The 15,058-nt window shown below is 38.0% G+C and overlaps 1 protein-coding gene and 2 non-coding genes across 8 annotated transcripts in view; 2 read left to right on the top strand and 1 right to left on the bottom strand.

Annotated features, from left to right (window-relative positions):
- The window catches only part of Eph (Eph receptor tyrosine kinase), a 1,260,465-nt gene that overhangs the window by 79,517 nt on the left and 1,165,890 nt on the right, over nt 1-15,058 (bottom strand). The window lies entirely within an intron of this gene.
- TRNAR-GCG (transfer RNA arginine (anticodon GCG)) lies at nt 12,242-12,318 on the top strand. Its single transcript has one exon. It is a non-coding gene; the product is annotated as a tRNA-Arg (tRNA).
- Nucleotides 13,267-13,339, top strand: TRNAR-CCU (transfer RNA arginine (anticodon CCU)). Its single transcript has one exon. It is a non-coding gene; the product is annotated as a tRNA-Arg (tRNA).

The raw sequence follows: 15,058 nt of genomic DNA, 5'->3' as shown, positions 1-15,058 counted from the left end.
CATGTGTGGACTTCAGTCCTACGTTCATAGACATCTATGACGTAGTGCAGAGGGCGGCCACTAGAGGGAACCCAAGAGTTGGAACTTAAACTGAGACGATTCTGTCCGACGCCGGGGTGGGTATCCGGTGTGGCTTAGTGGATAAAGCATCAGCACGTAGAGCTGAAAACCCGAGTTCAAATCCCGGCGCCGGAGAGAATTTTTCTCCGTTCCATTACTCTTTCATCGTATGATGACGTAGAATATCTGCATGGAAATATCATATGTACTTCGGTACATTAAAATAATATAACTAGCGAAGGTTTCAGCATTTCATCACAGTCTAGTATATACAGTCACGAAGCTTGAGTTGTGAGGGTGCTAGGAACAATAGACTGTGCCAGTACTATTTCGCATTGTCTGTAATGAGGCGATATTAGCGATCCTAGTGGTTAGCAACTATCTATGGATGCATATTTACTACGTATTGAGCTTCGTTTCTGTGTATATTAGACTGTGATTTCATCCTCTAGGCTTGCTTCGAAAAATAAGTAGCGGGAATTACATTTAATTTTGTCGCAGGTGCTAAAAATATTAATTTCTGAATTCAGCTCTAGTGGTGAATGTCTCAAATTTGTCTCGGTTTTGAGAAGCAGTAAAATTAACGAATATACGAAAGAAATAGTGGATAAAGGATGCAATATCAAGTTTAACTGAATAATTTTTCTATGGTGTAAGACCAATGAAGGACACCAGAAATTTTACATACTCAAAAGACAAGTGAGAAGTGTTTTAGACACAGACACCACATGTCATGATTTATGTGCCGAGAAGTCAGATGTAAAGTGCTAAGTGAAGGACAACGCATGTTTTGTGCAGAGAAGTCAGATGTAAAGTTCTTAAGTGAAGGACAACGCATGTTTTGTGTAGAGAAGTCAGCTGTAAAGTGCTTAAGTGAAGGACAACGCATGTTTTGTGCAGAGAAGTCAGATGTAAAGTTCTTAAGTGAAGGACAACGCATGTTTTGTGCAGAGAAGTCAGATGTAAAGTTCTTAAGTGAAGGACAACGCATGTTTTGTGCAGAGAAGTCACATGTGCTTAAGTGAAGAAACCTGCATGTTTTGTGCAGTGTTTTATTAAAGGACACCACATGTTCTTTGTGCTCAGAGGACCATTGTGAAGCGCTTCACTTAGAGCACAACATATTTCATATGTAAAAAAGACAATATGATAAGTTAATAGTCGTCAATGGATGAGGTTTATTGAAATTTAAATAGAGTATTTATTGTAATTCTATTGAAGTAGATCTCAATTTTATTAAAATAACAGTTTTTAAAATTGTTAAATGAAAACAGCTAAAGGAAAACTAAATTCTGCAACAAAAAGTATTTACAAAATTAAAGCATTTGACTCCATTCGAGGACTTTTCTTTGTTTTTGTAATTGGCGGTAAACATTTGGCTCCGTGTGACATGTTATTCCTGCATCCTGGATGTTATTCTTTTAACGGGGCGTTGAATTTACGTTGCCGAAATCATTGCAGCTCACCAAACAACGACGTGGGCTTGTAGCGTTTTGGGAAAGAACACAAAACCACAATTTTTACTGACGCTGTAAAATGTCGGTTTGCCAAAACTAGCAAGATCGTTAACTTGGGGTAGAGGTCACCGAGCAATAGGTCTGCGTGCCTTTGTCAAGATACAAGGCTTTTATGGTTTCTTCGCGATCAAGTGATTTTGTGCTTAATCACCTGTGAAGTACATACGACTTTTTAAGGTGAGGGCTGAAACACTCCCAGTAGAATTCATCCACGATAATCAGATCTCTCAACAGTACGCGTCTTATCATGATTTTTGTTCTATGCCAGTGGTCTTCTGTCTTTTGCAGACAGAGCCAAATTACAATCCATCAGGCGCAAGTTAGCCGCATAATTATTGTTGAAATATCTTTGAATACGGGCGAAATACTTTTTACTATAGAAACAAGTTAAAAAAAAAGCTGGCAAGTGGCCGAAACTTAAGTATTAATAAAATTATTTATTTAATGAGTACTTTGACTAGAACGAGAAGTAACAATTTTATTTATTTATTATGTTTACATATTCGGAAGGACCATGACTAAACCAATGTGGGGAAATATTTTTCTCTGCAAGCCGGTAGGACATAAATTGATTAATAAACAAATTAATTAACCCTGAGAAAATGGATGAATAAAGGAATTCACAACGTTTTGACTATTGACTTTACCTTCATCTTAAAGTGAACAGAAAAGGAGGAGGTCGAGAGAGATAAAGCTAATATTTGTGGTTGTAACGCAGAGTGTGAACTAATGAAGGCTGAAGGGCAAATATCATATAGGCCTGTGGGTTCCAAGACAAATCATATAAATGAAAGAAATAAAACAAATATGAAATATAACAAATGTACGAACTAGGGTGAAAGAGTGTGTCAGCTAACCATGTAAGCAGGTAACCGGTGATTATAAATGGCTCACAGAAATTACATTTTAACCGTGGTTTCGTAACCTTTGGTTACTACGTTTTTAATCGAGGTTGATGCATATCGCCATAAGTCACGGGACATTATAGTCATGTGATGTAAGACCATTATGCAAAACACATGGGACAAGATACACACAGTTACACTTTTCTACTGGATATCTAACCCAGACCCCCCTGACTTGTAGGCAGAAAGACTACCGCATGAGTCAAATTAGAGAACACTGATTAAGATTTATAATTTACACTTTTTTTCTTGAAAAAAAAAAAGTGAAGATCGTGCTGCTTTTATAGGTCACTGCAGTACGCAAGGTGAAGTAGTAGCTACAGGACTGTTAACAAATACAGCAACACGCTTGTTTGCATGGACTTGGCTGGGGATCTCGTACCTGTCTGGCGGCTGTGCGCAAGCCAAGCCGCCTTCACTCCTTCGGATCCAGCCTGGGGTTTATCGACAGTCGGATTCTCGATATTTCGCTCCGGTGAGAAATCGCCTGTCAATGACTCGTCCCGTGACAAGTGAATTCGCCAGCAATTGAACTGTCAGGTTTTCGATAATTAAATGTCCATTCCGTTGTCAGATAAAAACAGACTCTTTCAGCTCGGGAGAAAAATACTGTACCTAGCAGCACTATGTTGAAGTCGTATTGTTATTAGCCTACTCTAGACCTCGGATTTTTAGGCTCCTATAGGATAGGTTGCAACAATTTTATGTAAAAGTCCCTAAATGTATGCAACACGAGAAACTTTCCAGCGATGATATTGCCTAAAACTAGGTGCATTAAAGAACGTATGTTTCAGTCCACGCTAAACATGCCAAAAAATCCGAGGTTCACATTGCACATAATATCTCTGAAATACAATTGGGAGATTTCCCTGTTTTGTAAAATCGTTCTCAATGAAATGCATATTTCATTTCATTTCACGTCAGCCAATTCTTCCAGTAAATGCAAACTACTTAATATATCTTACATCAGAAGCCAAAAGGAACTAAGTTCAGAATCTCAGTATCGATATGGGGAGATGAAAGTTTCTCACTTTCTAAATGTTCCCCTTTCTAAACAATATCAAAGTGATCTGAAACATGGTATTGTTTAATTTACCTAGATGAACCAAATGAGTCTAAAATTAATACATGCGCCTTGCTTCCTTTTGTCAGCAATCAACTGGCAAATTTCCACATAACTTTGCCACTTACTTTCTTCATATATCGAAGAATATACGCAACTATCCATCCAATTCGGAAGTACCAACATCAAAACAAGCGTAAAATACTGTATATGAATCAACCATAACAAAAATTTCACGTTTTGGCGCTTACTTCATTTTGCCTTCTGACGGAACATACAAGATGATTCATTTCGCACTGTAGGAATCTGTAGTCAATACAGGTATATTTCTAAACAGAGTTAAGTATCTTCAGACACCTAAATATGGGCTGTGATTGGGGTAGGCTATCTAACACAAAGTTCTTGACGTTTTTGCAAGCTTTCAGATAGCAATGCAGTTATAACTGTCATATAGAGCAGAGCTGGAAGCCTTGCTTTTAAGGGAATCTGGTACACGTAATTTATTATTATTATTATTATCCATCATAATCATCATCATTATTATGACCTGTCCCCCGACTACCGAGGTCACATCGAATGTCTTCCTGTATTTGTAAGTACTTCCCTAACACAGTTCAATCGTGCAGTCATAATATACAATTTAAACGATAACTTGATTTATAAGTGAGAAACCCGATACTGCATAACTAGTGTAACCAAGTTATTTATTGCAATACTCTGCGGCATCTTTGTTGTTCTTTTTTGTCTCTCTCTTCTATAATAGGGTCTGTTGGAGTTGCACATCCGCACATTTGTTAGTATTTTGAAACAATAACACAACTATAGATACGAGGTTAACACGGTGCAAGATTACAACGAAGTAAAATAAAATAAATAAAACAATATCTGAAATACACAGAGTGTAAATAAATATCTTCAGGGAATGGATAGAGACCTGAAACCAAAGTTCGTGTAAAGATATAGTTAATTTCGCTTTGTTTTTAAATGATGGGTATTTTTAGATAATTTCATGTCGTTTACCTCTTAAATTAGTGAGTAATGTTTATTATTGTTATTATTAAATCAGTAGGCCTTGTAAAAGGAAAAAAAAGATGACTTCATTTTTGCAACCAGGCAACTTAAAACAGTCCACACCCGTGGAGTAACGGTCAGCGCGTCTGGCCGCGAAACCAGGTGGCCCGGGTTCGAATCCCGGTCGGGGCAAGTTATCTGGTTGAGGTTTTTTCCGGGGTTTTTCCTCAACCAAATACGAGCAAATACTGGGTAACTTTCGGTGCTGGACCCAGGACTCATTTCACCGGCATTATCACCTTCATTTCATTCAGACGCTAAATAACCTAGATGTTGATACAGCGTCGTAAAATAGAAAATAAAAACTTAAAACAACGGATAGCGGAAGCTTCGTGTTTTATTATTTTCTATTGAGATTTGTTAGTATTTGTTATTTTGTTATTGCATTTGTGGTCAAAATGTATTCTAAGTCAACAATTGCCTAATAAATGCATATGTCGAGGGAAATCAACATCCTAGCCTTCTCGTTCCCCTCATCTTAATCCATTGGACTTCTATAACATCTAAAAGCAATACTTCGTTTTCATTACCTATTGGGAACATAGAAATTCTTCACCAGCGTGTATCAGATAAAACAGATGCCTAGAATATGAAAGACTAAAACAGTCCTTGATGCGACACTTATAAACCTGTATTAGAACTTAATAAGCCTGTATTAGACCATTTTGAGCACTATGTGTACAATTATAATATATTGACTTTATAAACAAAGAGTCCGCCGAGTTAGCTCTGTGGTAACGCGTCTGCCTCCAGACTAGCTGGCCTGGGTTCGGTTCCCGGCGGGGACAGAAATGTTCATACAAAATAAAGTCCAAAATCTCTCTGCATATGAAGAGAAGGCATATATGTCACTGTTGATAGCGATTTGTCCGTCAGATGGGGACGTTAAGCCTGGCGGCCCCCTTGGTGCTATTCGACAGGAGTAGCTACGTGCCGGCACCGGGTTTCCCTTTCTCCCTTCATCATCATCCTCACCCATTCCCTACATTACACTTACGCATATACTCATTGTAATACACGACATAATTCTTCACAGAATCACATCATGCATGACGTGGCCGGTCGAAGTGGTGTGCAACTTGAAAATGAATGACAGTCCTGCCATCTATCCGCAGTATACGGAACCCGAATCACGAAAATAAAGTGGGTAAGCATTATATATACATTTCATAAACAAAGATGTAACTATAAAGTTGTAGGAAGCATGTATGGACTAAAAAGTACCTGTAATTATTAGAAACAAGACGAAATCGCTTATTCTTAGGCACTCTATCTATTCTTCAAAGTTTTCCCACACGTTAGTTAACACTCTGCATTTCGACCTTCTTTGCTGGAATCACAACCATTAATTTATTTTCTTTTTCTTAATAGATTAGGTTATTCGGCCTCTGGATGCTAGATGTTCCTCTTTCATATTACGAATCAGGAGAAGTTGGAATGTGAGGGATTACATTTTCAGTCTTCGTTATATCAAGCCACAAATGCAAGTAACTTCTCAGCCACTTAAAATACCTTTTAATGCTGCCCGAGTATGTGTCATGCATAATGTAAACACGTCGACAAAAAATGCACCAACTCGGAGATTCCCAACCTGCAGGACGCTGAATAGTTGTGTCGGTATTCGGCAGGTTTGGTATGTGAAAAGAACAGAAGGTTTGTTTTATCTAAAGTCATACGAATACAAATTTCTCCACGTGATACCTATTCCAGATTGTTTTCTCCTATCAATGTTCGATCTCCATTTCGTTAAATGCCTTGCTCTGCCATTCACTTTATTGATGTTTTTGAAACAAGAGAGAAAGAATTGAGGGGTTTCCCGGAAGAAAGGCGGATAGACCTCTACGCCCTTCTTCGGGAAAACGGTTTAAAATGTAGTGAATAATTCGCTAATTATAGTAGCGAAATTTTGTTTTGATTGTACTGTACATACCTGCAGGACAGGGCTGCGTGTGTGCGTGCGCGATTTAGTCAGTCAGTCTACAAGTAGAGCTAGTGCTGAGCGTTACCGCATACTGCACTGTGTGTGTTTTCTCTTGGTAGAGACTAAGCAGATGTATATAGTTCAATTTAGTCAGTCCAGTTGTTTCCTTTGACTACTTTTTATGTTCATTATTGTCCTTGCTTTAAGAGTAAACAAACTTATGAAACTCGTAGATTCAGACGGAAATATTTTATGTTCTATAAAGAGATTTGTTACAATATTCAGATTTTTGGGCTTATTGTTATCAGGATTATACAAAGAATAAATTTTATTTATTTATTCACACAAAATGGAGATTTTCTTTTTCTGTTATATTCAGAGACTTTGCTTTGCGTACTTAATGTCTACTCAGTATATCTGAAATAATGTAAATTACTTTAGAAGTAGATAATAAATGTCATAAAATGTATCTTTGTTTCAATTCCGTGTGAAATTTAAATCTGAAATCTACATTAAATCCCCTAAGCAAATCATTATATGGATAAAGGGCGTGTAGACCGAAGTTTTATATAGTACAAATATAAGGAAATTTAATAATATAAATTGCCTAAATGCTACAAAACATTTATACTCGCTAAGATTTTTAATTTCATGTATAATTTTGTCCACTGTCTGTATAACATTTTATTCAGGTGCGTTTTAAAATCTTAGATTGCCTGTATCTCAATTCACCATATTGACGTATACGCCCTTTTTCCGGCAAACCCCTCAATTACTAGCTGAATAAGAGATCCTCACGAGTGACGACAGGACAGACTTAAGGGCTCATCACACTTTGAAGTGAATAATTTGTTACGAGTTCTTTTAGCCTATCTAGGCATACAGTCAACCCACTGTAACAACATCTCTTGACATTTAAAACAATTATAATAAATTCTAAATTCAGATATATTTCGATTTCATAATCAAGGCTCGAACTTCGGTACAATGGTTGGCTCTAAAATATCCCCAATATTTTGAAGTAGGACTTCCTGAAATTTTGCCTTTAAGGTTTGGTAAGATTGAATCTTTTTCTAAAGTGGGGGATTCTGTAACGAGGAATTAATTAACCACGATGATGGGATGGTAGGCGAGGACGATGACTAGCACAGCAACCCATATCGTTCCCAATTTTACATACGAGAGAACATCATGGGAAGTGACCTGACAGAACCACCTGCACCTGGATTCGCTTGAACGTTGATTCTTTTATGTGAAATAATAGTAACACGAGCTGCTGCTAGGAAGTCAAAAGGACAGCAATGACAAAGGAAGTATTTAATAGGGAAAAGAGCATATTTTGCGGGCTTCTGGAAAAAAAAAACTAAGGAAGAAACTAGTGAAGTGCTTTGTGTGGAGTGTGGCATTATAGGGGACAGAAACATGGACATTACAAAGAATTGAGAGAAAGGACTAGAAATGTGGATATAGAGAAGAATGGGGCGTGGAAATGGACAGACAGCAAAAGAAACGAAGCTATCCCAAAAAGAGTGGGTGAAGAAAGATTAATGCTGGATTTAATCAGGAAGAGGAAAAAAAACGGGTCACTGGCTAAGAAGAAACTGCCTACTGAAAGATGCACCGGAAGTAATGGTGAACGGGAAAAAATTCGGAGCAGATCTGATATCTTCATCAGATGATAGACAATATTAAGATATACGAAGCGTATGCGGAGGCTAAGAGGGAAGCGGATAATAGGGAAGATTGAAAATGCTGGTTTTGCAGTGGAAGACCTGCTCTTGGGCAGAAAATTATGAAAGAAATAATACACTAAATCACTGTCATCGCCCGGATTAAAGTAAGTTTCTGTGTCCAAAGACCACAGCCACTACATTTTTGAAAACAATATTGGAACAGTCTAGAGTTAAAACTGTGGGAGGGGTACTGGACATGGGTGTTCATGGTTGTACTCAGTTGAAGGCTCTGTTTTCATTTTCGAAAATAAACTGCACATTTCACTCAACGTCAATTTGCCGCAACAGTTGGTAAAACATCAAATAGAGCAAAAAGGCGTCCTGGGTAGACCGGAATGGTTTATTCTTCAATGTTTTCAAGACTCTTCGCCGAAAAGTGGAAAAAAGCATGTGAAATTCAAGATTTTCGGTTTATAATCTCCTGTGGACTGCCTTCTTTCCCCCCTGCGTGTTTCACAAATGTTTGTACTTCTCCAGCCATTGGCACAGAGGGCGAGATCTGTAACGTGGGGTTTTTGAAGTTTGTTTATTTGCCCTAATGGCGATTCTGTGTGAAGTGGTCTTATGTTTGGTTACATTTCAGGATCCCCTGTGGCCTCATATCCCACAAACGCCATCTCGAGTTGCCTGGGCTATTCATATGCCACTGACCTAAGCCAGAAAACTTGCGTATCCTTGGCAGTTGTGTATTTGCAGAAAGACATATGAAAGCAGTGAATTTGTTATCTCTGCGACGGTCGCTAAAACATTCTCCTTTATCAAAACGATGCTGTCAAATCTGTGGGTAATGCGAAACATTTCCTGATCCTTCATCACATTCGTATAACAACAGACAATGCATGATCTTAACGAAAAACATCTCCCTCGACATTCAACGACAGCGCAATACGAAAATATTATACAAAATTATTGCAATTTACAGCACGTCTAATTTGATTATTTAATGGCATTATATCAAGTGAGATGGTATTTGTCATCGACAAAGCTCGGGCGTGGGTTCGATTCCCAATAGGGGTGATTATGTGGTGGGCTTTTTCCGTGCTTTCCCTAACTGTAAGGCGAATGTTTTCAGGCAATCCCATGGGGTGACCTCTGACTTATCTCGCTAAAAACCATAATCTGGCTATCATCAACTCCACCGACGCTAGATAAATAATTTCGCAGTTGATACAGCGTTGTTAAATAAAATATTAAAAAGAAGATATTTTACTAGGCGAGTCCGAAGATTCGCTATGGGTTTATCTGGCATTTACCTTACAGCTGGGAAGTTTAAGATATTTCAATGTCTCACCTTTCCTACGTACACTATCGGTATAGTCGCACGTACTGGGATGGCCCGCAGTCGGGTTAGACTGACGAAAGGCACCGATTAAAACAAGACATGATACAATTCTTTTATTATATCTCTGCCGGTGAGAGACCTGTAAATTTCAAGTGGCTTATCTTGGTCGTGGGCGTCAGAGCATTAAAAAGCATTGCAAACTTCTACTATCTCTCTTCCCCTCACCGCAAACTGTGATGTTACACAGAGTTAGAGATGTACAGCCATTCCAGTTGTCATGGATGTTTCATTTTTTACTATTTTCAAACTCTATATATTGAAAATGAAAATACTTTTGCCAACTTTTATTATTACAATCAATTTACAAGATCAGTACCATTTTACAGAAAAAACGTTGTTGAATAAAATTTATTATTATTGCAGAAAATAAAGAAAAGGTTCCATCACGGATGTTACAAGATTTGTAAACTCACTTGCACCTTATTAACAAAAAGAGTAAACACAGGTCTCTGCCTCAAGCAAAAAGAGATTAATTCTCATGGTGTCCATATGAAAGCTATGCAAATCTCGTGGCATCCAATTAGTACACAAAAACATAGTTTATAGCTGTTTATTCCATGTCACGGATGTTACACACATTTTGTCACGGATGTTAAAGATGAATTAAAGTCCCTCATTTTTCCATTTTCAAAACCTAAGTCAAAATATTCATTTTAACTGTAAGATTGCTAATTTTTATTAACCCAAACTTTTGAAAATAAGTGGCAGAAATAATACAGTACAAAGTAAAAGGGTTCTTAATTCTGGAGCTCTGAAATTATCAGTGCAGGCTCTCAAAATATTTCTTCAACAATAGCTCCTTGAAAAACATACATTAACAGCTGATCTCTCTATGAATAAGTGTAGTAAACTTATAAAACAAAACAGTACCTATTACACAGCCAAGACTACTTAGAGTCAATGTCCATTAAAACTTGTAAAATATTTTCCTTTTGAAAATAGAAATTAGAATATTTCATTTTAGAACCTTATCTATGTCTCACACTAATAATAAACAAATATTTCCGAAAAAAAAAATGTTTCATTGGAATTCTCAGTTGGTCCGAAATGGTTGTATAATACGAGATCTGTAATAATAATAATAATAATAATAATAATAATAATAATAATAATAATAATAATAATAATAATGGCTTTATTTAACCTGGCAGAGTTAAGGTCGTAAGGCCTTCTCTTACACTCAACCAGGATTAAAACTTGCTTACACAGTTGAACATAAAACTGGATCGGAATTAAGTACGAGTAATTACATACTGATACAATTTAGGTACATAATGAGATCAAAAGAGGTAGTTAAATAAAATTTACCTCATAAAATAAAAATAAACATAGTGAAATACATATTAATGTTGTTAGAATCAAATACGAATCACATAAAAACAGAAGCCAATAATTCAATAAAAAATGTACACAGTAAAAATTAAAAATAAACACATGAGTATACATATTATAATTAGATTACAATTAAGTAGGATTTACATAATTAAACCATAAACCGACAATTGAATAAAATGTACACAAAAATAGATTAATAAAAAAACAACAACACAGTGGGATACATATTGGCGTTAAGTGATAAACAAACACGATTTAGATAATAAAAATAAGAAACAAAAAAAATAAATAAATACAGTGTAACACATTCCATTAAATATTTGTAACGCGTTAGGTCTGGCAACTCATCATAAGATATTTTTCTAATTTACATTTAAAGGAAATTAAAGTTCGGCAGCCCTGGACTTCAGGCTGTAGGCTACTTTTCGAGTAAAACATTGTTAAAAAAAAAATTCTGAGAAAAGTATTCATTTGGGACTAATATGGTATTATGATTTTTACTGTACCCTATCAAAGAGATAAACTGTTAAAATCTGCACAGTTACAATTACTCCCACTCTGAATGTGCTCCGTTTCGATGAGCGCTGAAATTTGTATTCATTGCCGGGAATCAAACTGGAGTCTACCGTATCTCTAGCTGGAAGTGCTAGTACTAGAGTTACTTATTTAAAAATTTCTCTTGACATTAAACGGATAACATTTTGTTACAAGCAAGTCTAACACAGCGGCTTGTTGCACTGTTGTGAACGCACCTGAAGTCTTTTGCTCGCGCTGTCGTGTAGGCGTAGATTCTAGAAGGTCTTGACACGGGAGAGTGTTTGTTGATCGATAACAAAAGGGGCGACTGTGCGTTTCACGCAACCTGACACTGCAATACCAGGTAATAATAAGAACACGCATAGACCCGGGTTCAAATTCAGGCTTAACGAATACAAGACTAATTGCCACTAGAAGCAATTCGCCGGGCAGGCTGGGGCGTCTGATGACGATACGGCCTCAGAATGCCTTCCTTCACTTACGAAGAAGGCCCGGCCGGTACTTCGCCCGTACTGTTCTTATGTTAAATTGTTACAACAAAAAGCAGACTCAGCGCTGAGCAAACTTTCAGTGCGAGAGTGGCTCTAGGGGCGTTAAGATCCTTCGCGATGATGCAGCTTGATTTGTTACACGTGTCTTCTGCTGTATTTCGACGACACCTTGGATGTACGCCGGGGCTAATACGTACACTTGACGCTTGGAGTTTCATAGTTATTCAAAATCTTTCAGTGTAAAAAGTTTGTGCACAGTATACATAGTCCACATCTGTGGAGTAACGGTCAGCGCGTCTGGCTGCGAAACCAGGTGGCCCGGGTTCGAATCCCGGCAGGGACAAGTTACCTGGTAGAGGTTTTTTCCGGGGTTTTCCCTCAACCCAATACGAGCAAATGCTGGGTAACTTTCGGTGCTGGACCCCGGACTCATTTCATCGGCATTATCACCTTCATATCATTCAGACGCTAAATAACCTAGATGTTGATAAAGCGTCGTAAAATAACCCAATAAAATAAAAAAATAGTATACATATCCTACGTTGAACAACTTAATAGGTTATCTTTCGTGTATCTGTTTTAAAATCTTACTTTGTGGAAAATTAGATGTCATATGACTAAAACTCATTCTCGCTCAGTGTTCACTCTAGGGCCCTATTCAGGAACGTCACTTCAACTTCACTTTCACTTACATCCGACTTTAGTAGGTAGAAAACGCAGAATTTGTATTCAGCCTATCCTGATACAGCTACTTTATCCGAATAATGGTTATTAGACGAGAAAAATTCGCTTCGGCGTCGGGGATCGAACCCGGGTCCTTGGTTCTACGTACCAAGCGCTCTAACACTGAGCTACGCCGAATTTCAGTGCACAGCACCGGATCGAATCCCACTCCAGTGATTTTTCTTTTGTGGTCTTACTCCATGTTCGACATATATGTTGACATATATTAAGTCAACTGCCATTAGGCTAGACAAGGAGCGCACTCAATTGAGTGACTTGATGGCCGGGATTCCATGTATATATGCACTGTTGGGCGAAGAATCTAATAACCATTGTTACTATAACAGATATATTCTGTAGGACCAAAAATTAATCTTTACTTAGATTCTTCGCCCAACAGTGCATAATCTACTGTGGAATCTCAGTCATCAAGTCACTCAATTGAGTGCGCTCTTTGTATAATGGCAGTTGACTTAATATATGTCAACATATATGTCGAACTTGGAGTAAGGCCACAAAGGGAAAATCACTAGAGAAGGGGGATTCGATCCGGTGCTGTGGATTGAATTTCGGCGTAGCTCAGTGGTTAGAGCGCTTGGTTCCTAGAACCAAGGACTCGGGTTCGATCCCCGGTGCCGGAGCGAATTTTTCTCCACTAATAACCATTGTTACCATAAGATACATTCTGTAGGACTAAAAATTAATCATTACATACTTTATCCGAACCTGAATAATAATATTTGAATACTTATATCTTTAATAAATAACTTAAAGTAAGTAAATTTATAACCTGTAACTAATATAACTTAGTATCGGTAATAAAAAAAAGATCAGGAGGAGAAAAAGGAATTGGTTGGGTCACTGGCTAAGAAGAAACTGCCTACTGAAGGATGCACTGGAAGGAATGGTGAATGAAAGAAAATTTCGGTGCAGAAGAAGATATCAGATGATGGACAACATTAAGATACGAGTATATGGATCGTATGTGGAGACTAAGAGGAAGACGGAAAATAGAGAAGACTGGAGAATGCTGAGTTTGCAGTGAAAGACCTGCCCTTGGGCAGAAAAAAAACTATGAATTCCTCCAGCATTCTACCAACCCTCACACAGTTGAAAATTAGAATGGTCAGGGAGTATTATCTTTCATAGCTGTAGTAGCTGCCAAATGTTCAATTCTACAAGGAAGACGGACACTAAGGAGGTCAGATCTAACGTAGGACATAAATTTCTGACATTTCTGTCAGAGTTCAAGCCTTTGTTCCAGACTCAAGCAAGAGTACACCACACCATGGTTGGCCTCAAGAGAGAGAAATGAAAAAAACCATCAGTAACTACCACAGTCATCACCATTCGCTTTCATTAAGGAGCTTGCAAGAAATGCCTCCCTCGTTTATGTGGAACACACGAAACAAAGAGCCGGCGCACGTGGGTGGACATCGCCGTGCGCCCTTGTTGCCCGCAGCGCACCTCTCTCGCGGGTCAACGTCCCTCTTGTTCTCATCTCCTCTCAACGGCCGGCGGAGCGACAATGCACGATGCCGATGCCCACAATTGGAAGAGATTTGAAGCGCTCAATCGAGTGCCGTGTTTGTTAAATGAAATTTTATTCATTTATAAAAAAGATCTTTTCGGATCCAGCTGTCAGGGCAGTAATGCCACATAATAATACAGAAATAAAACAGCCGCCATAAGTCGGCTAACCACTAAGTGTATTTCGGCGAGTATATTAATCATCATTAGGGGGCGGATGAGAATATTTGCATGTTTTATTCCTTAGTTCCAAACAGTATGGTACCATGATTTATAACATGCGTCTCAAGAGTATGCAACCAAATGACAGTTTTTATTCATTCATTCATTTATTATATTCCATAGATCTTACATGAGCAATGAAGCTATAAAATGTGGAACAAGTCAAAATTTTACAATATTACATTTACAATTTTTACAACATTTTACAATTTTTACAGTTTTACAATTTAGTAATTTTCTACAATGATGAGGTGAGGTCCGAGGATTCGCCAAAAGATTACCCGGCATTTGCCTTTTGGTTGGGGAAAACCTCGGAAAAACCCAACCAGGTAATCAAATCAAAAGGGTGAAATGAAGTGATGCCGAGGACTCGCCATAGACCATCCGGCTTCAGTCCCACGGCTGGGGAAAACCTCGGAGGAAACCATTCAATGAGGCCAAAGGGGGATCCAACCCAAGCCCGAACGCAGCTACGGATCAGCATCCCAGCGAGTCTGCCGACTGAGCTACATCGATGGCTCTACTAAAAATATACAATACATAGCCAATCAGATTATTAAATTTACAAACGCAAACGATCATTCATCAGTTGAGCTATATGTATAATA

Source organism: Periplaneta americana, chromosome 15 (genome assembly GCF_040183065.1).
Source record: "Periplaneta americana isolate PAMFEO1 chromosome 15, P.americana_PAMFEO1_priV1, whole genome shotgun sequence".
In the NCBI taxonomy this organism is placed as follows: Eukaryota; Metazoa; Arthropoda; class Insecta; order Blattodea; family Blattidae; genus Periplaneta; species Periplaneta americana.
Note: the sequence above shows the minus strand (reverse complement) of the source record. Positions and strands in the feature narration are given on the sequence as shown.